The following is a 21687-nucleotide window of genomic DNA, read 5'->3' as shown; positions in this document are numbered from 1 at the left end:
TCTTTCAAGAGACCCAGAAGTCCTCTTTAAAAATAAACTCTAGATTGTGCATTTCTTAACTCTTTTTCTAAGGGAAAAAGCCTCAATTCATCTCATCCTTCTAATGAATCATGCATTTCTTCAAGTACTATCACATTCTATTGTGCTTTCTAATTTATAATCGCATAACTGCAGTTTTTCAGTTGAAAAAACATAATACTCTTTCAATACAAGAGGAAGATTGGGGGAGGGTAAGGGGAGAAGGCAATGGCACCCCACTCCAGTACTCTTGCCTGGAAAATCCCATGGATGGAGGAGCCTGGTAGGCTGCAGTCCATGGGGTCGCTAAGAGTTGGACACGACTGAGCGGCTTCACTTTCACTTCTCACTTTCCTGCACTGGAGAAGGAAATGGCAACCCACTCCAGTGGTCTTGCCTGGAGAATCCCAGGGATGGGGGAGCCTGGTGGGCTGCCGTCTATGAGGTCACACAAAGTTGGACACGACTGAAGCGACTTAGCAGCAGCAGCAGCAGCAAGCAGCTCAGAACTCGGCACGCTGAAGAACTGCACGCACTTCAGAGCTCCTCCAACCCTGTGCTGCTCAAACTGGGACGCGCTGACAATCCCAGGGGGCACCAAAGAACCAGAACTAGAGGCGGCACGACTGTTTCAAGTTCTGGAATCATATATAAATTTAGTAATTAAAAAAAGACCGTATACTTCAGTGAAAGGGAAATATTCCACAACAACTATAATCTTACACAATTCTTTCTCAAAAACTAGACCTCAAAAGTCAAGGCAAAGAACCCCAAAACACATAACCTGCATCTTAGTCAACTTTAAGAGACTTAATGAAAATGTGTTTTTCTCTGCAGTTTCTACAGTTAAATCATACACTTGCACTAATGAGCACAACTGCTTTGCACAAACTAAGGGACAAAATGAACTGGCTTCTGTAAGCAAACAACCCAGCCGGGAGGAGGAAGAGGACAGAGCTAAGGCAGGGAGCTGCGCACCAGCCCCACACTCTGCTAGCCACAGGCAGCTGCTTTCATAGGAAAGCGTCACATGGAGCCTCCACCTCGTTGAGCCTTCTGCACTCAGCTTCTCCACGTTTCAGTTAACACCACCTGTTAAATTTCAGTGCATCTAAGCAAATATCTGGGGAACATTTTTTGACTTATGGATTCCTCATAAGTCAAAATCAACTGTTTAAAAAATCGATCCTCATATAAAACAAATAAAAACTGACACTTTCCCAGTCTCAAGGAAATACACTACCTCGTCTACCCCACTGCTCTAACCAGAAACCTGCAAATAAATTTTTAATCTTTCTCTCATATAAGCTTATCCCTCCTCACCTCCACTGTCACTAAACTGTTCCAGTAACTATCATCTCTGAATGGAACCACAACCCTAACCTCCTAGGTCTCCCTCCCCCAGTCGCACCAATCCTTCTGCAGAACGATGCTCCCGAAGGAGTTGATCTCTCACCTTCAGCGTGCACCTGCCACGCCATGCACTGTGATATCTGGAACCAACCAAGCAGGCCAGCTGGACCATCATCCCCCACCCTTTGCACAAAGCCTGAGTTGCAAACCCTCTACAACATAGCAAGGCAGCCGCCTCTCCATTACAGCAGCCCGGGCAAGTGTCTCCCTTCTTGACTCCTGCTCTCCTGATACAACACCCAGCAGAGCAGAATGCAGGGATATATGCTTAATCATTTTAATTTTCACCCACTAAACATGTGGGAGGAAACTCCTTGTAGTTAAAACATAAAGTGCAAAAACTAAGATGATTCCAAGTGAAAGCTTCTGTTGCTGCATATTCCAGATGATGTGTTAATGTGGGAAAACACAACATTCTTAGACAATGGTAAAACTATTGTGAGTTCACTGTAATTGATACTCTCTAGGCTTTGTGAATGGGTCTGTGTGTGTTGTTCAGTCGCTGAGTCGTGTCTAACTCTCTGCAACCCCATGGACTGCAGCAGGCCAGGCTTCCCTGTCCTTCACCATCTCCCATAGTTTGCTCAAATTCATGTCCACTGAGTCAGTGATACCATCCAATCATCTTATTCTGTCACCACCTTCTCCTCCTGCCCTCAATCTTTCCAAGCATCAGGGTCTTTTCCAATGAGTCAGCTCTCTGCATCAGGTGGCCAAAGTACTGGAGCTTCAGTTTCAGTCCTTCCAACGAATATTCAGGACTGATTTCCTTTAGGATTGACTGGTTTCATCTCCTTGCAGTCCAAGGAACTTTCAAGAGCATTCTCCAGCACCACAATTCAAAAGCATCAATTCTTAGGCACTCACCCTTCTTTATGGTCCAACTCTCACATCCATACATGACTACCAGAAAAACTATAGCTTTGACTATACAGACCTTTGTGGGCAAAAGTGATGTCTTTGCTTTTTATTTCCTGTCTAGGTTTTCATAGTTTTCCTTCCAAGAAGCAAGTGTCTTTTAATTTTATGGCTGCAGTCACTGTAGCGACTTTGGAGCCCAAGAAAAGAAAATCTGTCACTGCTTCCACTCTTTTCCCCATTTACTTGCTGTGATGAAGTGATGAGAATGGATGCCATCACCTTCAGTTCAGTTCAGTTGCTCAGTTGTGTCCGACTCTTTGTGACCTATGAACCGCAGCACGCCAGGCCTCCCTGTCCATCACCAACTCCCAGAGTTCACTCAAACTCATGTCCATTGAGTCAGGGATGCCATTCAGCCATCTCATCCTCTGTTGTCCCCTTCTCCTCCTGCTCCCAATCTCTCCCAGCATCAGAGTTTTTTCAAATCAGTCAGCTCTACGCATCAGGTGGCCAAAGTACTGGAGTTTCAGCTTCAAAATCAGTCCTTCCAATGAACACCCAGGACTGATCTCCTTTAGGATGGACTGGTTGGATCTCCTTGCAGTCCAAGGGACTCTCAAGAGTCTTCTCTAACACCACAGTTCAAAAGCATCAATTCTTCAGCACTCAGCTTTCTTTATAGTCCAACTCTCACATCCATACATGACTACTGGAAAACCATAGCTTTGACTAGATGGACCTTTGTTGACAAAGTAATGTCTCTGCTTTTTAATATGCTGTCTAGGTTGGTCATAACTTTCCTTCCAAGGAGTAAGTGTCTTTTAATTTCAAGGCTATAGTCACCATCTGCAGTGATTTTTGAGCCCCAAAAAATAAAGCCATCACCTTAGTTTTTTGTATGTTGAATTTTAAGCTAGCTTTTTCACTACTCTCACCTTCATCAAGAGGCTCTTTAGTTCCTCTGCACTTTCTGCCATTAGAGTGGTATCATCTGCGTATCTGAGATTGTTGGTATTTCTCCCAGCAATCTTGATACCACCTTGTGATTCATCCAGCCTGGCATTTCACATGATGCTCTCTGCATTTAAGTTAAATGAACAGGGTGACAATATTCAGCCTTGTCTTACTCCTTTCCCAATTTTGAACTAGTCCGCTGTTCCATGTCCATTTCTACTTGTTGCTTCTTGACCCACATACAGGCTTCTCAGGAGACAGGTAAGGTGGTCTGGTATTTCCATCTTTTTAAGAATTTTCCACAGTTTGTTGTGATCTACACAGTCAAAGGCCTTACTGTAGTCAATGAAGCAAAAGATGTTTTTTCTGGAATTTCCTTGCTTTCTCTATGATCCAACAAATGTTGGCAACTTGATCTCTGGTTCTCTGCCTTTTCTAAACCTGTTTGTACATCTGGAAGTTCTCTAAAGCCTAGCTTGAAGGATTCTGAGCATAACCATACTAGCATGTGAAATGAGTACAACTGTATGGTAGTCTGAATATTCTTTGCCATTCTCCTCCTTTGGGACTGGAATGAAAACTGACCTTTTCTAGTCCTGTGGCCATGGCTGAGTTTTCCAAATTTGCTGACATATTGAGTGCAACACTTTAACAGCATCATCTTTTAGGATTTTAAATAGCTCAGCTGGAATTCCATCACCTCCACTAGCTTTGTTCATAGTAATGCTTCTTAAGGCCCACTTGACTTCACATTCTAGGATGTCTGGTTCTAGGTGAGTGACCACACCAGTGTGGTTATCCAGGTCATGGAGACCTTTCTTTGTATAGTTTTTCCCTGTATTCTTGCCACCTGTTCTTAATCTCTTCTGCCTCTCTTAGGTCCTTACAGTTTCTGTCATTTATTGTGCCCATCCTTGCATGAAATTGGTATCTCCAATTTTCTTGAAGAGATTTCTCGTCTTTCTCATTCTGTTGTTACATTTCTGTGTGTATATTTGTGTGTTTGTGTATGCATACATGTAAGTATGCACTTGGGGTCTGAACATAGAGAAGAGTTAAATGCAAAGTGATAGTGATAGTAAAAAAGTCCATTTAATTCTCAAAGTAACAACTCACAGAAGAAGTTCCTAGGTAGCAAACACACAAGATCTACTATTAGTATTAAGAGTAGAAGTAAAAGATCCTTTTGAAAATACACTGAAAGTCATGAGTCCTTGCACTGGAAGAAGTGGATGGAGACCAGAAACATTAAACACCGATCCAGGAGCCTGAGGATTCTCCTCATGCAAGTCCACCCACGCCACCCAGCAGAGCACAGGAGGAGGACGTAACAGAGGGGACTCCGCTCCGCAGGGGTGATTTTACCTCCCGTGAGCGTCTTTAGGGCACATCAGCACAGGGCACGCGCTCAAACGAGTAGCAGTGAGTCAGGCACTGGCCCCAGGGAGCCATGAAACACAGAAGTCTCCCACTTTGCCAAAGTTCACTTGTACAAAGGGCCTATATTAGTCCTGTTTTTGCTAACCAAGAGATCTGAAGAGAATTTCTGCCTTTGTGAAAATCAAAATCAGCTTTCTGAGTCTGTTTTGCAGCAAAGCTATAGAAGCAGTGCTCACTTGAGCAGTGAGCAACCCCTCCAAGCTCCTTCCCCAAGACATGAGACTCAGCATCCAGCCAACACCTGGCTGTGAGCAGTGTCTCCACCTATTCTGTGCTTCTCTGAACAAGATGCATCCTAAGGTAATTGCTTCTTTATTTTGGCTTATGGAAGGTTCCACTTCCAGACAGGACAGGGGGAGAACCTGTGCAACAATGTACTCAGAAAGTAGCACAGAGTCCAAGCACACTCTAACCACCACCCTGAGAGATGAGGTGTGACAACTGAACACACTCTCATGTTCACCAAAAGGACAGCAAATCGGTTAATATTAAAATACATCAAATACCCGCTAACCGGCAGCTCTCCTTGAAAAAGTGATACCATGTTTAAAAAAAAAAAAATTTACATTCCACAGTTACGCGTTTAAAAAGATATACTACTACTTTGGATAATCTTTCAATCTGATAGTCCAACAGGATCACAAGTCCTAGCCCACTTAGGATAATACTCTAACAGATGACAAAATAAGTAACATCACAATAAAAGTTCCAAGCAACTAGGAGAACCAGAATCACCGCCAATAATTCTGAATTACTGCTCAGCAAGGTCAATAACCTTCTCTCAGTCTTGTGGGCTCCGATGATCTCAACAATCATCACTATAAAACTACCATTAAAACTTTCTAGTTAAAGCCAGCATTTCTCATGCTTAGCTATGCTGTGTTTATAGCTCTCAAATCTACCAGGTTACTAGACCTAAGACACCTTTATGCAAGACACCCATGCTTTGAGCACTATTTGCAGTGGATTTGGAAGGAGAAGCCAGGCAAACCCCATTTTCTGCTCTTCTGCCATTGTGTGGTATAAGGCACCTGTCTCCAGGCCTCAGTTTCCCAAGCGGCAAAACAGGTGCTCCAAAGAACAAATGGAGGGAAGAGCCACAGCTCTGGGTCCAAGTCACAGCCTGGTCCTCTGTGGAGGAAGGCCCAGCTCAGGCCTCCAGTCCAGAACACTGCAGGCTGCGAAGGCACATATTTTAGCAAAGATGGCTGTGGAGGAGCCAGACTGAAGGCCTGAGCAGTGCTCAGAGCTCAGGGCAGATCCCTGTTTGCACAGAAACAGACAGGCGTGGGTGTGAACAGATGGGCACCGCTTCCAAAGCCTGAAGGCCAAGGCCTGCACCAGACACAGATGTTAAGGTCTGAACGCTTCAGGAAGGAGACCATGGAATTTAAATGAATTTCACTTAGGCTAGTTCTCAAAAACTAATCTGAATATATAATACAAACTAGAAGACCTGTTAGTGCCTTGCTAACAGGAAGGATTTTAAATGGATTAAAGCTAATAGGTTAAACTATCTAAAATGACAAAGAAAACCCTTAATTTTCCTGGAATATATACAGTAATTCAATGTTTTAAAAAGCACAGTTCAATGGCTGCTTTACAAATATGTTTTAAAAACAAAACAATAAAATATTGACTGTGGCTTCCTTGGTGGTCCAGTGGCTATGACTCTGCGCTCCCAATGCAGGGAGTCCAGGTTCAATTCCTGGTCAGGGAACTAGATCTCACAACTAAGAGTTCACATGCCACAAATGCAAGATCCCACATGCCACAATTAACACTTGGCACAGCCAAACAAATGCATCTTTTTTTTTAAAATGTTGACTCAAAATTCTATCGTGTACATAAAATTAACACTTTTACCAATTCAATTTTTCTTTTAAAATTCCTCTGTTCAGATATAAACTGAAAAGTATCCCACTGAGTTCTATACTAGGGCCAAGGAGAACATAGCGAGTCACAGCCCTCACTCTACCACCAGCCAATCATCTGTTCAGTTCAGTTCACTCGCTCAGTCGTGTCCGACTCTTTGTGACCCCATGAATTGCAGCACGCCAGGCCTCCCTGTCCATCACCAACTCCCGGAGTTCACTCAAATTCACATCCATCGAGTCGGTGATGCCATCCAGCCATCTCATCCTCTGTCATGCCCTTCTCCTCCTGCCCCCAATCCCTCCCAGCATCAGACTCTTTTCCAATGAGTCAACTTTTCGCATGAGGTGGCCAAAGTACTGGAGTTTCAGCTTCAGCATCATTCCTTCCAAAGAACACCCAGGGCTGATCTCCTTCAGAATGGACTGGTTGGATCTCCTTGCAGTCCAAGGGACTCTCAAGAGTCTTCTCCAACACCACAGTTCAAAAGCATCAATTCTTCGGCGCTCAGCCTTCTTCACAGTCCAACTCTCAAAACCATACGTGACCACAGGAAAAACCATAGCCTTGACTAGACGAACCTTTGTTGGCAAAGTAATGTCTCTGCTTTTGAATATGCTATCTCGGTTGGTCATAACTTTCCTTCCAAGGAGTAAGCGTCTTTTAATTTCATGGCTGCAGTCACCATCTGCAGTGATTTGGGAGCCCCAAAAAATAAAGCCTGACACTGTTTCCACTGTTTCCCCATCTATTTCCCATGAAGTGATGGGACCAGATGCCATGATCTTTGTTTTCTGAATGTTGAGTTTTAAGCCAACTTTTTCACTCTCCTCTTTCACTTTCATCAAGAGGCTTTTTAGTTCCTCTTCACTTTCTGCCGTAAGGGTGATGGCATCTGCATATCTGAGGTTATTGGTATTTCTCCCAGCAATCTTGATTCCAGCTTGTGCTTCTTCCAGCCCAGCGCTTCTCATGATGTACTCTGCACAGAAGTTAAATAAGCAAGGTGACAATATACAGCCTTGACGTACTCCTTTTCCTATTTGGAACCAGTCTGTTGTTCCATGTCCAGTTCTAACTGTTGCTTCCTGACCTGCATACAGGTTTCTCAAGAGGCAGGTCAGGTTTTCTGGTATTCCCATCTTTTCAGAATTTTCCACAGTTTATTGTGATCTGCACTTCCAATTAATTTTACTTCTGTGGGCTTCCGTCTCTGAATCTTTAGAGCTCTAACATCCTAAGAAAATAACCACAATACTACACTTTTGGAAGTTGTTTTCAGAAGCTATTATCAAATCTCAGTTAATAAAATAATGTAGACCAAAATGCAAAATCTCAGAAAATGACTTACTTCAAAGTGCTATTTCATCCACACCAAACATTACATAAATAGTTAAAAAGGATTAAAGCTCCCCCTCAGTCTTGTAATTACAGGCAGGTAACAATGGCAATCGCACCCCACTCCAGTACTCTGGCCTGGAAAATCCCATGGATGAAGAAGCCTGGTAGGCTGCAGTCCATGGGGTCGCTAAGAGTCGGACTCGACTGAGAGACTTCACTTTCACTTTTCACTTTCATGCATTGGAGAAGGAAATGGCAACCCACTCCAGTGTTCTTGCCTGGAGAATCCCAGGGACAGGGAAGTCTGATGGGCTGCCGTCTATGGGGTCGCACAGAGTCGGACACGACTGAAGCGACTTAGCAGCAGCAGCAGCAACAATGGCAGCAACAGTTAGAACTGGACATGGAACAACAGACTGGTTCCAAAGGAAAAGGAGCACGTCAAGGCTGTATATTGTCACCTTGCTTATTTAACTTATATGCAGAGTACATCATGAGAAACGCTGGGCTGGAAGAAACACAAGCTGGAATCAAGACTGCCAGGAGAAATATCAATAACCTCAGATATGCAGATGACACCACCCTTATGGCAGAAAGTGAAGAGGAACTAAAAAGCCTCTTGATGAAAGTGAAAGAGGAGAGTGAAAAAGTTGGCTTAAAACTCAACATTCAGAAAACAAAGATCATGGCATCTGGTCCCATCACTTCATGGGAAATAGATGGGGAAACAGTGGAAACAGTGTCAGGCTTTATTTTTTGGGGCTCCCAAATCACTGCAGATGGTGACTGCAGCCATGAAATTAAAAGACGCTTACTCCTTGGAAGGAAAGTTATGACCAACCGAGATAGCATATTCAAAAGCAGAGACATTACTTTGCCAACAAAGGTTCGTCTAGTCAAGGCTATGGTTTTTCCTGTGGTCACGTATGGTTTTGAGAGTTGGACTGTGAAGAAGGCTGAGCGCCGAAGAATTGATGCTTTTGAACTGTGGTGTTGGAGAAGACTCTTGAGAGTCCCTTGGACTGCAAGGAGATCCAACCAGTCCATTCTGAAGGAGATCAGCCCTGGGATTTCTTTGGAAGGAATGATGCTAAAGCTGAAACTCCAGTACTTTGGCCACCTCATGCGAAAAGTTGACTCATTGGAAAAGAGTCTGATGCTGGGAGGGATTGGGAGCAGGAGGAGAAGGGCATGACAGAGGATGAGATGGCTGGATGGCATCACTGACTCGATGGACGTGAGTCTGGGTGAACTCCGGGAGTTGGTGATGGACAGGGAGGCCTGGCGTGCTGTGATTCATGGGGTTGCAAAGAGCCGGACATGACTGAGTGACTGAACTGAACTGAACAATGGCATAAATAAAAAACAAACTACTCCATGTAACTGAATTAAGGCTGCTTTATGTGTATTGGTAATTATTATTAAACACTTGGTACAGACAGACACTTACTCCTTGGAAGGAAAGCTATGACAAACCTAGACAGCATATTAAAAACCAGAGACATCACTTTGCCCACAAAGGTTCACAGAGTCAAAGATATGGTTTTTCCAGTAGTCATGTACAGATATGAGAATTAGACCATAAAGAAGGCTGACCGCCAAAGAACTGATGTTTTCAAATTGTGGTGCTGAAGAAGAAAGACTCTTCAGGGTCTCTGGGACTGCAAGGAAATCAAACCAATCAATCCTAAAGGGAAATCAACCCTGAATATTCATTGGAAGGACTAATGCTGAAGCTCCAATACTGTGACCACCTGATTTGAAGAGCCTGGAAAAAATCCTGATGCTGGGAAAGATTGAAGGCAAGAAAAAGGGGGTGGCAGAGGACTAGACGCATCACAGACTCAATGGATATGAACTTGAACAAACTCTGGGGGGCAGTGGAGGACAGGGAAGCCTGGCATGCTGCAGTCCGTGGGGTCACAAAGAGCCAGACACGACTTAGCGACTGAACAGCAACACTTATTCTTCACAAATTATCAATAAGCTTAACCACACTCCACCCCCAACTGTAAACTGGCTAGCTAGCTCAGGACTCTCTCCTGATCCATAGTTTGCGTTCCATGTTTTTGGTCACCCAGGGTCAACTGTGGTCCAGAAACATCGAATGGAAAATCCCAGGAAAACAATGCATACGTTTTCAATGGTGCACGTCTGCAGAGCGGGACCTGATCTTGCACGGTACCTGATCTTGCACTGACTCGCCCGGACGTGACTCACACCTGTGTGCAGCGTACCCCGCCTGTTAGTCACTCTTTTGCCAGCTGGTCATCACATCAACTATCACAGTGTGACAGCGCTGGAGTTCAAAGGACTCTTATTTAATAACTGCCCCAAAGGGCAATGGCTGCATGGCATCATTGACTCAATGGACATGAGTTTGAACAGCTTGTGAGAAATGATGGACAGGAAAGCCTGGCATGCAATCCATGGGGTCACAAAGAGTCAGATACAACTAAGCAACTGAACAACAACCAAAGCGCAAGAGTCATGATGCTGGCAAGTGAGATATGCCAAACAGAAGCTGTAAAGTGCTTTCTGTAAGTGAAAAGGTAAAAGTTTCTGACTTAGTAAAGGAAATAAAATTGTATGCTGAGGTTAGTATCTACAGTATGAACACTGTGAAACTGTGAAAGAAAAAGAAATTTGTGCTAGTTTTTCTGTTGCACCTCAAAGTGCAAAAGTTATAGCCACTGTGCTTGAAAAATGACTAGCAAAGATGGAAAAGGTATTAAATTTGTATAAAGCATTTTGAGATCACACTCACATAATTTTTATTTTGGTATATGGTTATAATTGTCATATTTTTATTAATTGTTGTTAATCTCTTACTGTGCCTCATCTGTAAATTAAACTTTACCCTAGGTATGTACTTATAGGAAAAAATAGTATATATATGGGTTATGGCATTACTCACAGCTTTAGGTATCCACCAGGAGTCTTTCAAAGTGTTCCCCACAGACAAAGGGGCATCACTATAATGTTATTTGTGGCCATACAGGACACGACTGAGCGACTCCACTTTCACTTTTCACTTTCATGCACTAGAGAAGGAAATGGCAACCCACTCCAGTGTTCTTGCCTGGAGAATCCCAGGGACGGCGGTGCCTGGTGGGCTGCTATCTATGGAGTCGCACAGAGTCGGACATGACTGAAGCGACTTAGCAGCAGCAGCAGTGACTTTGGGAAAACACCTGACCTATAGCGTTTTTATCTTGACCTATAATCTTGTGATTTCATGAAACACTTTAGGTTAAAAGATTAAAAACTTCCACAATAAAAACAATACTCTTGACATTCTAAACATCAAAGGAACAGTATGCTAAGAGTGTCCATGACAGAAAATACCAAATGTTATGGTCATTCAGGGTAAGGAAGTTCAAAAGGGAGGGGATATCTGTATACATATGGCTGACTCATTCGACTATACAGTAGAAACTAGCACAACATGGTACAGTTGGACATTGGACAACTATACAACACTGCATAGTCCATTGTCCATGGACTGTACAACACTGCAGAGTCCATGGAATTCTCCAGTCCAGAACACTGGAGTGGGTACCCTTTCCCTTCTCCAGGGGATCTTCCCAATCAGGGATCAAACCCAGGTCTCTCGCATTGTAGGCAGATTCTTTACCAGCTGAGCCACAAAGGAAGCCCTGTAAAGCAACCATACTCCATTAAAAATAAATCTAAAAAAATAAAAATAAAAGTTATGTCATTTAGTATCCCAACGCACTCTTTTGCAGGGAAACATTTCGCTCTTAACTGAAGTTTCTCCAAGTCACAGGCTTTCAAATTCTGTGTGCCTGAATGCTTCTGTAGTTTTATTTGACAATCCTATTTCTACTCCTGGTCCTTTCATGATTAGGTTAACTCTCCTGCACTGAGCCCTGAAAGATAATGATTCCAGCAGAATGCAGGAAAACTCATCAACGTATACAAAGAAATGGGAAGAGCTATGAAAAACTAAGGGCCACACGCACAGGGAGCAAGTACTAGGAGCTGCTTCACTCACTGCATCTTTCTGTCTTCACTGACTGCCCTTCCCCTCCCTAGATATTTAAGGTGTGAAGAAGCAAATACTGCTGATTCATAGTTACTCATTTGTGCAACGGTCGGTACTCCAAGTGACCTACGAAGGGAAACTGGAAATAGCATTCTAGTCTGACAGGAAGTATCGCTGGAGATACAGATATGAACTCAAATGAAATAAGGACCTTACAATAGTACCAGGGAAAGTTTACCCCAAAGGGTTTCCACACTGAGCTTCTGCACTAAATGACAATCAGCTGCTTAAATCTTTTCACCTTCTAAAAAGTACAAGCAAAGACAAAATGCTTTTGCCTTGTCCAGATGTTTAAAAGGCAACTCTCTTCACAAGGACTTCAAGTCTGCTTTTAAAGCTTGCTGGCACTCCCTGACCACGGGAGCTGTGAGAAGCTAGCCTGCAATGGATTACAGTACATGCTACCTGCACTGTTTATAACATACACACACACAAACACACACATACACAAAAGTGACCCTTAATAACACAGGCTTGAACTATTCAGATCCACTTTTACATGAATTTTTTTTTTCAATAAATGTACACTACAGTACTGCATGACCCAAGATTGGCTGAGTCCACAGGAGTGGAACCACAGATACAGAGAACCAACCGGAAAGTTCTACTCCAATTTTCAAATGCACAGAGGACTGGTGCCCCAATCCCTGTGTTGTCCAAGGGTCAACTGTACACCGCAAGACATTATACAGATGGTAAAAATCTCAACAACAAAATACAGAGACATATGTAATCAACAAATAAAAATGTTCAGAAAGTATAAAGTACTTAGAGGTTTTAAAGGACTTGATCATTTAAAAAAATATTTGAAAAGGGAATGTTTAATATACTAAGAAAGAAATAACCACCACTGAAGCAACTTGTAAATCTATATCCAATTGGTCACTATGCTTTTAATCACTGCATTTTCCAGCCTGACAATAAAACAAAGCTTTTTGAAATCTGAAAACAAAATGTCCTCGTTTTTCAGAGATGTTTCTAAAAAAGGAATCTGTTAATTAGTCTGCCTTAATAAATCTAAAATAACAAATATATTTTAAACAAGAAATGCTAGCAGACTTAAGGCATATTCTTAAAGTATCTTTTACACACGTGCGATTATCTGCAATACAAGTGAAAGGGATTCTAAACAACTTATCCTTCATTACAAGTGAAAGGGATTCTAAGCAACATATCCTTCATTTAGACCAGGGCTTGGACTGTTCCACCGTGATAAACCAAGTGAAAGCAAGAGGGCTTGCCACCCTGGGGTCGAGTAATACCAGTCTATGTGCAGCCATCCCTCCCTGTGGACACAACTCTCAGTAAAGCAGAAGGACCACTTAAAAGAGGCAATCCTGGTCACACAATTCTCCAGTTTAAAGCCCCCTGACTGCGCCCCACTGTTCTTACGAGAGAGAGCACAGTTCTCACCCTCACCAGGAGCTCCAGACACCCAGGACCCCCTGCTGCCTCACTCACCTCCCCGGGGGGGGGGGGGGGGGGGGGGAAGCCTCTCCAAAGGAGTTCTGAGCTCAGCCTCTGCACCCTTATGCTCTGCCCGGAAGGCCCCTCCCCGCCTTCATCGTGCAAGGCTACATGATGACCTCCTGGCACAACATAACTGACTGTCTCTCTGCCTCACAGTGAGGACTGCTTATCCCTTTTTGTTCACCAGTACAACCGTGGTATTTACTCATCAATTATTTAGTGGACACCATGTTCTAAGGTCTGGGTTCACAGCAATGAACAGAAGAGACACAAACCTTCGACTGCAGAATTTACATTCAAGTACAAGACAGAAGGTACATGGGATACAGAAATTACAAGGCATATTATAACGAGGTACTAAGTTATACAAACAAAAATAAAGCAGGAAAGGGGGATGAGGGGTGTCTACCACCCTCCATGCAAGTGACATGACTGTCCTGATGGGGCTGCTCGAGGGAATGTGCGGTGCAGAGTCCTCAACAAGATTCACGTACAAAAGCTTCAAGAGTCCAAATGCAGGTCTATTTCACTTCAAGTAAAACAATTCACAGTATTACTTCCTTCTAGACCACAAGCCTTAGAGAAAAGCTCCGGTATCATTCATCTTTGTACTGCTAATGTCTGGTTGATCAAAGAAGGAATGAATGAAGCGCTTCCTCTCAGCAGTCCTGCTTTGCATCAGGTCCTGGAGCAATGATTCTCAATAGAGAATAAAAAATGGAAAAATCCACTCAGGTTTAAAAATACATTTTCATTATCGTAACTGCTTTGTTTTTGGCTGATATAATTTAATTTAAAGCAAAATAAAGAATGAAATTTATTCTCAAAAGGTGCACATTTTTAAAGACTGAGAAAGAATATTCTCAAGAGATCACCTAGTTAAATCATTCCACCTACAACACTGTATGCGTTGCATATAGCTATCAAGTCTGTTAACATTTTGTTAAGTATGATGTTTTATGCATTTTCTATTGAATTCTTTTCAAGTAAAGATTTTCCTGTTTGTTCATGAAAGCATGCAAAAAATTCTAAAACTGAAGTAGGAAGTGTTTTATCCCTCCAGAAAAATAAAGTTTACAACATCTGTAGTGTATGTGGTCCTGGGCTGGGCAGAGGTTAGGGACATAAAAGGATCTCGCCCACAAGAAGTTTATGTTAATTAATGAGTGCAATGCCTTGCAGTGCTACGGAAACACAAAAGTGCTCAGCACAACCTTAAAAATTAAGGCAAAGATTCCTGAAATACCTTTATAAAGATGGGTTAAGGAGCGAAGTTAAAAAAAAAAAAAAAGGCCTTCAATGTCAGGCAAAGAAACTACAGACAGCAAAGACAACACCAAGGTTTGGGGGAAAGGCTGTGGTCAGCACAGGCCAACAAAGGGTGGTCCAGCCGGCAAGGAGAAAGCAGAGGTGGCAAGGCCCCGGGTACATCTTAGTTAGGTGGGGGACAGTCACTGAGGAGTTTTCAAAAAGGCCTTTAAAGCTTCAGGATATGCCTTTAAAGCAATCTCTAGCTACGGCGTGACAAAAATGGTGTGTGCAAATAAAAACGAGCATTTTTATCCCACGAATAAATACCACCCTAATTTACCAGTTTTTGAGCCAAAACTTTTGCATGTCATATTTCATAAAGAACATTTTCAGTGAAGACTTGACTGAATTTAAGTTAAGTAGGAAGTGCTCTCCATGTTACAGAATGCACTTTGTGGCCCAGGTCTTGCTTCAGCAGGGAAGCAGGGCTGACACTGAAGAGGAAACCAGACCATGACAGAAGGCATAACAGGCACCACTCACCTGCAACCCTTCCTGAGTACAAAGGTGTCACGACAGCCTCACTAGAAAATATGGCCAAAGAGTTTATAAAGGCAATGAAGTGACAAAAGGTACAGGGCTCTGTGGGTGAGGAGAGTGAGAAGGAAGGAGAAACAAGCTGAGTCAATCATTTTGCCTGATCATAAGGAAGACATTTACACATGGGAAAAATAAAAGTGTTAGAACATGAAGAAAAATTCATTTCCATGTTGGAATTATTCTCCCCCTTTTAGTAGGAGAACCTAATGGTTATCTACCTTACAATTCCACATTCTAATAAAAAAAATTCATTTTGTAATCAAGATAACTTCAGGAGTAGAGCAGCTTCAAACATAGCACAAGTGCAACAATTAGGAGCAAAAAGTTCAAACTGAACTAAATTAAAATCTGGTCTGGTGAGTGTAACCCTCTCAGAAGGCTGTGCCTCCTTTACTGTGCTCTAAAATTAGCTCTTACAGAAAAAGGAGAACTCTTTACAGGAATAAAGTTTTACAAGAACAGCATAAGTGACCCAACCCTGCAGCAATGTCTATTTAACAATGTACTTTTAATAAATACAAATTTACTGCTTATTTTCTTCTCTTCATTAGAAAAGTTGAATCAATGGTCTCATAGGAGGAATCACAATATATGTAATTTTCTTGCATTTACCAATCCGAAAAAAAATCCTTAAATATGAGAGAACTCTGCAACAGAGTACAAGCATGAAACCCAATTTGAAACTTGTGCCTTACCCATTAGGATGAAAGCAAATGAGATTTAAATATATATATAGTTTTGCAACCTCAAGGAACCATCATAAAGATAACACAAGTTACTTAAATTAGAAAACCTAGATTATAATCCTCGTTTTCACTACAGGAAATATTAACTCCAGCAGGACACTCAAATAATGGTGAAAGGAGTTTGTCAGCCACTTCTTGGTGGATAACATCAACTGCAGCTCTATCACTGTAAAAACCTGTAAGACTGTTGAAATCTATGTAGAGTAGTGGGGCTACTTTAAGGCATTATCGTTATTACCATTAAAAACATGATGTTCCCATCTTGCACTTCAGTATGTACTGTAGAATTACTTTATGATATATGAAGGCTGCTTCATTAAAAACAAGTGTAAACACTTCTTTCCACAGATTTTAAACATGCATTTATGAAAATTTGTGCTTATCTGTGAAAACCGTATTAGTATGAATAAATTCTCCAAATCTCAATTTTTTAGAAGTACAATCCCTAGGAACATTAAATAAAATCAAAATTTTCCCTAAAGGTGCTGCCATTTAATTCCAGCTATTCTTCAACAACACACATAAAAATGAATGCCAAGAAATTTCTGTACTCAAATTATCCATTCTCCCTATTACTCAAATATAGTAAAACTCCTTTCTCCAAATAAACATCCTGTCCTCAGAACTTACTTTCTCTGCCCAAATGCATGTGATAAACTAAAAAAACAAAAAATTCTGTTAATAAATTAAAATTGACAGCCACCAGAATATTGACAACAGTAATAAGGTAAACACCATTTCCAAATTCTAATTAAGAACTTAACAATACAACAAAATATTAAAAACAACCAACATCAACATGTTGCAAATAGCCCTGTGAAGCTGTTGTTATTACTATCCCTCTTTCAGATAAGAAAGAGAAGCATCCAGAGAGTAATTTCTAATCAATAAGAAACCATGTCTACCTCTCTTCACACGCCCATTTTTTCACCTTAAAAAGTAAACTCATATCAACTTTTCAAAATACAGGATGAAATTAATTTCTAAATGTAAGTTTCGAAGCTAAGTACACAAATCAAATGTATGGTTGAAAAATAAACTTGCTAATCTGATGCCTTTGAGAAAGTATTTCACCGTAGCAACTCGAGCAAAGTTCTATCAAGCGGTTTCATACAGCCTGATTACAAAATTGCCTTGCAGAATATTAAATACAGAGAAAAACTGACAAGCCACAACCATTTCAATTTCTGTAAACTACCCCGACGGTAAATTATAAGGAGCCAGGTAGGTGGGAAAGTATGCAAATTGCACACTGCGCATACTGACCTCTACAGAAATGAACATCACTCTCTCCCACTGTGGTCTTTGCAAACTACAACTCAGAACCTATCTCAAAAGCATTTTATATACTTAACACAAAATAAGAGACCAGATAAATATCTCATTTCCCTGCACAGTTCAGGGAAATCTTCGCGTTCCTTCAGTTCTCCAAAACTTCAAGCTTCCACTTAACATTTAGGGCAAGTTACAGCGCAGCCAAGCAGAGGGTCTCGAACGCACAGATAGCTACTCTACAGAAAATCTTCTCAAGTTTCAACTCAGCCTAAATTAAAGACCATTTTACGTACAAATGAGGGGGGAAACAAGATGACCTGCACGGAAAGTTGAAATACAAAATTACAGTGAAGTCTGAACAAGTCTTAAGTTTTACGTTCTGATTGGACACGACTGAGAAGCAGGTGGTGAGAGACTCCCGACCTGCCCCTTCCTCGAGCACAGGGCATCTTTAGAATTTTTTTCCCATTTCTTCCAGAGTGTGCGTGTGCTCAAGCCTCTCAGAGGAGAGTGGGCGCGTCCTAAGCACACCCAAAGCAACAGGATTCCACTTCCTGGTCCGAGGGACCCGGGCCCTCCCCGCCCGGCCGGCCGCGATCCCGGGCCCGGGCGGAGGGCAGGGCGAGGCCGCCGCAGTGCGGGCTGGACGGCTGCGCTGCCCGGACCCTGCCCCGGCTCCTAAGACCTCAGCACGGCCCTGCCCGGACCCAGCCCTGCTCGCCGCCCCGACCCGGCCCCGGCGCGCACCCAGGGCCCTCGGCCCGCGCCCCGGCCCGGCTGCGCCAGCCCGGCCCTGCCCGGCCGCGTCCTCCGGGAAGATGGCGGCCCGTGACAGGCGGGCGCGGCGCGGGTCCGAGGCGGCGGCCGGGCGCGGCGCGGCGGGGGCGTGAGCGGGGAAGAGCGGCCCGCCCGCCGCCGCGCTCACCTGTCAGCGCCGCCGCCGCCGCCGCCCGGCCGCCGACCGCCGCAGCCCCGGTGCCCGGCGACCGCGCCACACGCGGACGGGCTGTGAGGGAGGGGCGGGAGCAGGGGCGCGGCCGGCCCGGACGAGCGGCGGGGGTCGGAGCGGCGCGGGCTGACGGCGGGACAGCAGCGGCTCCTTCCCGTTTCAGGCCGAAAAGGTCTCAACCTCGCGACTCCAGCGCCCCAACGCTCCTTCCCGTTCGCATGAGAACACACAGCTCCCGCTTCCGGGACCCGCCGGAAGTCCCTCCCCTCGCGCTCGCGCGCCCGCTACTCCCGACTTGGTCCGCCGACAGGCGCTCGGCGCCCTTACGTCATGTCGACACGGCGTCTCGATTGGCCTAGCGCGGGGCCGGGTCCGCCTCCTCTTCTAGGCCTCTAGGCGCGCGTGCCCCTGCCGGTGGCTCCTGTGATTGGTGGGGGCGCGCACGCAGGCCCGCCCCACGCACGTAGCCCCCGCCCCAGCCCGCGCACGCTGTCTGCTCAGCCCCCGGCCTCAAGCTGAAGGAGGCGCGTCAGCTGGGGTCCCTGACTCCGCCCCTTTCACTCAGAGACCCTGACTGCCGACGCCAGTCACCCTAGGGCCCTGAGCCGGCCCCCGCCCCCGCCCCCGTCAGCAGAGGGCCGCGACCCAAGTCCCCCTCGGCCCCGGACCCCGGCTCCTCACCCTCTCCCCGAGATCAGACTCCGCCCCGAGACTGTATGGCTGTCCGGTGGTTGGGTCAGGAAAGACCCCAAAGCGCACTCTGGAGAAGGGGAAGGCGGCGCCCACTGCCAGTCAGCCGGCTACGTTCTCCGCGCTTTCAGAGAAAATGCCGAAGACTGGGGACGTCTTCCCAAACCCGAGCTGGTGCCACCTACCCGACCCATTCTGAGGGGAGGGGAAACAAAGTGAAGTGTGTTCACCGGTTTTAAGCCTGATTGCCGGCGTGCCTGCTGAGCCTGGCCGTGCTTTGTGCAGACATGCTTGTGGCCTGAAGCCTGCTCAGGGTCCCCCGACCAGCCTCACCCGTGCACCAGCGCCTCTTAGCTTTGCCTTTTGAGGGCCCAGACACCCCCAAGGCGCGCCTCGGACTTCGACGTCAGGACTGGGAAGATCACTTATCGATACCGGTGCTGGGCGCTGACTTTCTGCTTTGGGATACGTTGTCACACCCCTTCTCTGAGAAACTTGCCATTTCACTAGTGCTACTCGTGGCAATCTTCCTAAGATAATCATGTAAGACAGAGTTCCTCTAAGATTCAAAGCATGTGTCAATACATATTTCAGGAGGAGAAAGTCACCTTTGGAGTTCACTTTCCAAGAGAACCTGTTGCCTACGTTGCGGAGCCCTTCTGAGGAACCTCTACATGGGACCTCACAGACTGGGGCCCAGGAAGTCATCCCTAGGCGCGGTGATGTGGTCTTCCTTTGAAAACCCGGGAACCCTCCGAAGTTGGCAAGTTAGATCTCCATTTTGTCTGCCTGTGTCTGCGTCTGGCAGAAATTTTGATGCACCGATAAATTCCCGTACAAAAGAGATTAAAGGATAGGAGAATGCTTTATATTAAAATGACGTCTCTTACTTTCCATTAATGTTGTGTGCTCCCAAACAATCAAAACTGGCTTTTTTTTTTCTTGTGTGATTATCTTAACCTGTACTTCAAAAGAAGCACCCATTTTCACCTTAGGGTGTGAGGTTAAATATACCACAGTGAATTTTTATGGCATTTCTACTTAGAAAGATAAGATCAATTTTTTAAAAAACCACTTCTCATCTAAAACAGTTACAAGTTCTACCTATTCTATCCAAAAGCTGTTTCCTTTTCCCGCTTTTGGTGGTTTTGCCTGCTGTTACTTCTCTCCCAGTTAGTTTTAGTAGCCTCACAGCTGATCTCCTTACCCACCATTCACCATGCCAGCTTACTTTTCCTTTAAAACCATCCCCCTCTGAGTTGAGACTTCTTGGTTGCCCCAGAGGGTGAAGTCCAAATTATCTTTCATGGGCTAGCAGACCCTTCACAAGCTAGCTCGCAGTCCGCCCCCCCCTCTTTTTTTTTTCTTGCCCTAGGATTAGATACCGTAACCTTCAAATCACATTCTCTTTAACAGGCATTTTTGAAGGCCTTGGGGTAGTCTCTGGGTGTGAATGTGAATGACACACAGGCTTTACACTCTATGACCCTACCATTTACTAAAAGACCAATCAGTGGGCAGTCACCCGAGTGTGCTAAGTCCTGTTAGGGAACAGAACAAAGCGAGGAGCACTAGTTCCAGAGTGTTTGCAGTTCACGAAGTTTTAAGTGGAGTGTCTTCATTCCTGAGCACGTTGGTCTTTTGGTGTCCTTCTGCTTCCACTTCTGGTAAAGTCTGGCTTATTTTTCAAGTTACACAAGTGTCAACCATTTGTATATTTTCCATTCAGAAAATTGATTTCCCTTCTGGGCCCTGGTAGCCCTCACCACGTCCCTGCTCTATTCAAGGTCTGTGCCAAGTGCTGGGGAGATGCCCCAGGGCAGCACCAACCATAAAACAGATGAACAAATAGCAAGGGATAAAGAGGAGTAAGGATTACCATGGTATGTACACAGATTGCCCAGGTAGCAAGCACACAGGAAGGTCTGCAGCCAGCTTGGGAAGGAATCAAATAAAGAGATAAGTAGACCAAGGCCAAAGAGACCGCAGTGGAGGGGCTGTCAACACACCTTCCAGCAGGGAGGGAGGACATAGTTGAACATGACAAAGCATGAAACCAATCTGGTAAGGTGGGTGGAAGGCATGGGAGTCTGGAGGGGTAAGCATGGTAAGAACCCCAAGGGTCTTCTAAACGCTTAGGATGTTTGAATTTGGTAGTGAGTCAAGATTTTTATTAGGAGGCAAAAGAGGGCTTGTAAAAGGTTTTAAGTTCACAGAGAATCTCTGGCCCCAAAAAATCATTGAAGTAGAAATGCAATAAGGAACTAACTTAGTCAAATTAGATGGAACTATCAAACTGAATATGACAGTAACACATTAGAATGCATTGGGAAATAAAAGATTGCATGAGTTCTTATTAAATAGAAATAAATAAGTAAGTAAAAAAAGTAATAGAGATGTGGAAGAAAAAGGGAAAGGTGTTCCTTACAGTAGAAGACTGATTAATGAATGGAGAAGGAATTATTTTTTAAATTACCATGTTGCAACTATGGTAGCATTTATTCTGGCAAGAGTCATCAGTGAATGCTAAAAATCAGTGAGTAAAAGTTGTTGAGTAAAAAGTTGTGTATGCCATTTCACGGCTTTTTAGTTGCTTATAAGTTAATGATTTCAAAGGGGGAAAAGGTATTTTTCCAGTTAAACATGATGGTGTTATCACTCACCTAGAGCCAGACATCCTGGAATGTGAAGTCAAGTAGGCCTTAGGAAGCATCACTAAGAACAAAGCTAGTGGA

General features: G+C 44.2%; 1 protein-coding gene across 1 annotated transcript in view; it reads right to left on the bottom strand.

Moving 5' to 3' along the window:
• Positions 1 to 18602, bottom strand: part of LARP4B (La ribonucleoprotein 4B) — a 90361-nt gene extending 71759 nt beyond the window's left edge. The window contains exon 1 of the mRNA XM_055544180.1: positions 18239 to 18602. The gene's annotated coding sequence lies outside the window, so the exon portion shown is untranslated. The remainder of the gene's footprint in view (positions 1 to 18238) is intronic.
• Between the last annotated feature and the right edge of the window lie 3085 nt (positions 18603 to 21687).

This window comes from Bubalus kerabau, chromosome 13 (assembly GCF_029407905.1).
Source record: "Bubalus kerabau isolate K-KA32 ecotype Philippines breed swamp buffalo chromosome 13, PCC_UOA_SB_1v2, whole genome shotgun sequence".
Taxonomy (NCBI): Eukaryota; Metazoa; Chordata; class Mammalia; order Artiodactyla; family Bovidae; genus Bubalus; species Bubalus kerabau.
The sequence above is the reverse complement of the archived record's forward strand: the minus strand, read 5'-3'. Positions and strand labels throughout refer to the sequence as shown.